The sequence below is a fragment of the Suncus etruscus genome, chromosome 19, assembly GCF_024139225.1.
Source record: "Suncus etruscus isolate mSunEtr1 chromosome 19, mSunEtr1.pri.cur, whole genome shotgun sequence".
Classification (NCBI taxonomy): domain Eukaryota; kingdom Metazoa; phylum Chordata; class Mammalia; order Eulipotyphla; family Soricidae; genus Suncus; species Suncus etruscus.
The window spans coordinates 29,743,928-29,746,967 of record NC_064866.1 but is presented as its reverse complement, the minus strand read 5'-3'; the positions used below and the strand labels follow the sequence as shown (position 1 = coordinate 29,746,967).

General features: G+C 41.7%; 1 pseudogene; it reads left to right on the top strand.

The window, feature by feature from the left end:
* The first annotated feature begins 630 nt into the window (after positions 1-630).
* Positions 631-1,982, top strand: LOC125997324 (S-adenosylmethionine decarboxylase proenzyme 1-like; annotated as a pseudogene).
* Positions 1,983-3,040: the final 1,058 nt, after the last annotated feature.

The following is a 3,040-nucleotide window of genomic DNA, read 5'->3' as shown; positions in this document are numbered from 1 at the left end:
GGTTAATTTTTTTTAATAAAGATACTATTTAGGTTGAGCGGTGGGCGGGGGGAGCGCGAAAATGTTTTCTTGGCTTCCACAGTATGGCCGGCGACATTAGCTAGCGCTCGCTCTTGCTCTTTTCAACGGGGAACCCGCGGACTCCAAGAGACTGGACTCTTATCTCTTGCCTCTTTCCCAACAGACTCGTTTGTTTTCGACTTTTCGCTCACGAACAAACTCAACGGGAAAAGGAAAAAAAGAAAAAAAAAAAAAGCCGGAAAAAAATTTTATGAGTCCTTTTTTTTTTTTTTACAAATAAAAGTTAATATAAAATTATAGCCAAAAAATTAAATAAAAAAGGAACCTGAACTTTTTTTTATTAGTTCACACAGCTGGAACAATCCGCAGCGGCGGCGGCGGGAGAGAGAGAGAGAGAGAGAGAGAGAGAGAGAGAGAGAGAGAGAGAGAGAGAGAGAGAGAGAGAGAGAGAGAGAGAGAGAGAGAGAGAGAGAGAGAGAGAGAGAGAGAGAGAGAGAGAGAGAGAGAGAGAGAGAGAGAGAGAGAGAGAGAGAGAGAGAGAGAGAGAGAGAGAGAGAGAGAGAGAGAGAGAGAGAGAGAGAGAGAGAGAGAGAGAGAACAAGGAAAAAAAAGATTTAATTTTAGTTGATTTTCTGTGGTTGTCGGTTCGTTCGCTCGTCGCATGGTGATGGAAGCTGCACATTTTTTCCGTGTTTTCGAAGGCACCGAGAAGCTGCTGGAGGTCTGGTTCTCCAGGCAGCCCGCCGACGGGGCCAGTGCCAGCCAAGGCTCTGGGGATCTGCGCACCATCCCGAGATCCGAGTGGGACATACTTTTGAAGGATGTGCAATGTTCAGTCATAAGTGTGACAAAAACTGACAAGCAGGAAGCTATGTACTCAGTGAGAGTAGCATGTTTGTCTCCAAGAGACGTTTCATTTTGAAGACATGTGGTACCACCCTCTTGCTGAAAGCACTGGTTCCCCTGTTGAAACTTGCTAGGGATTACAGTGGGTTTACTCGATTCAAAGCTTCTTTTATTCTCGTAAGAATTTCATGAAGCCTTCTCACCAAGGGTACCCACACCGGAATTTCCAGGAAGAAATAGAGTTTCTTAGTGCAATTTTCCCAAATAGAGCAGCATATTGTATGGGACGAATGAATTCTGACTGTTGGTACTTATATACTTTGGATTTCCCAGAGAGTCGGGTAATCAGTCAGCCAGATCAAACCCTGGAAATTCTGATGAGTGAGCTTGACCCAGCAGTTATGGACCAGTTCTACATGAAAGATGGTGTTACTGCAAAGGATGTCACTCGTGAGAGTGGAATTTGTGACCTGATACCAGGTTCTGTCATTGATGCCACACTGTTCGATCCTTGTGGGTATTTGATGAATGGAATGAATCGGATGGAACTTACTGGACTATTCACATCACTCCAGAACCAGAATTCTCTTATGTTAGCTTTGAAACAAACTTAAGTCAGACCTCTTATGATGACCTGATTAGGAAAGTGGTGGAAGTCTTCAAGCCAGGAAAATTTGTGACCACCCTGTTTGTAAATCAGAGTTCTAAATGTCGCACAGTGCTTTCTTCGCCCCAGAAGATTGAAGGTTTTAAACGTCTTGATTGCCAGAGTGCTATGTTTAATGATTACAATTTTGTTTTTACCAGTTTCGCTAAAAAGCAGCAACAGCAGAGTTGATTAAGAGAAATGAAGAAAAAACGCAAAAAGAAAACGCACATAGAAGGTGGTGGCTGCTTTTTAGATGTTGATACCAGGGGCCATGCTTTCAATAACCACCACCTTGTAGTTGCAGAAAGCCCTAGATGTAAAGATAGTGTAATCATTTTGAATTGTATGCATTATTATATCAAGGAGTTAGATATCTTGCATGAATGCTCTCTCCTATGTTTAGGTATCCTATGCCACTCTTGCTGTGAAATTGAAGTGCATGTAGAAAACTTTTATTTATATAAAACATTACAACACTTGTGGAAACGATTCAATTTGGTTTTTGCACAGTGTAATATTCCTCCAGATATCATCCAAAATCCCCCACAGACAAGGCTTTCGTCCTCACTAGGTGTTGGCCTCAGCCTAACTGCCTGGAACTGTTTTAGTATGCTGCCAGGATTTTTACATCTAGTTACCTCCTCTTTCTATTCTCTACTAATATTGAAACCAGTTTCTACTTCAAACAGATGTTTTTGCAACAGCAATTAAAATTTTTCTTCCATGAATCGAGTCCTCTTAAGAAAATGATTGCCGACTATTGTGTATTACTGTTGTAACATTGCTTCCTATATTTGTATTTCTTTAATTGACTTCTTTATCCCCACCACTTTTCCTTTTTCCCTCCTCTACCCCAATAAAGCAATACACTTAAAAAAAAAAAAAGGGGGCCCGGAGAGATAGCACAGCGGCATTTGCCTTGCAAGCAGCCAATCCAGGACCAAGTGTGGTTGGTTCGAATCCCGGTGTCCCATATGGTCCCCCGTGCCTGCCAGGAGCTATTTCTGAGCAGATAGCCAGGAGTAACCCCTGAGCACCACCGGATGTGGCCCAAAAACAAAAACAAAACAAAACAAAAAAAAAAAAAGAAAATGTTTTCTTCTTCCTAGGGAGCATGACAAAATAATTGAGAAGCAATAGGCTAGTGTCAATATTAATGTATTGCTTTCATTGTTTTATTCTTTTTTTAATTTTTATTTTGATCATAGTGGCTTACATATCTTTCACATTAGTATTTTAGGTACATATTAACATTGAATCAGGGGAATACCCACCACCAAATTTGTCCTCCCCCCTTCCCCGTTCCCTTTCTGCAACCCATAACCCCCACCATCACCCCCCAGGCTGCTAGAGTAGGTGGACCCCTCTTTGTCTAGCTTACTATCAGTGATCATACACCTGTTTGGTCCTGGTGCCCTCCCTTGTTTCTCCCTCTATTTGAGAGGCTAACCTAGATAAATCGAGTTATGTGGTTTTGTTTGAGGGAAAGAAAGGCAATAGAATGGGGTAAAGATTAAGCAAAAT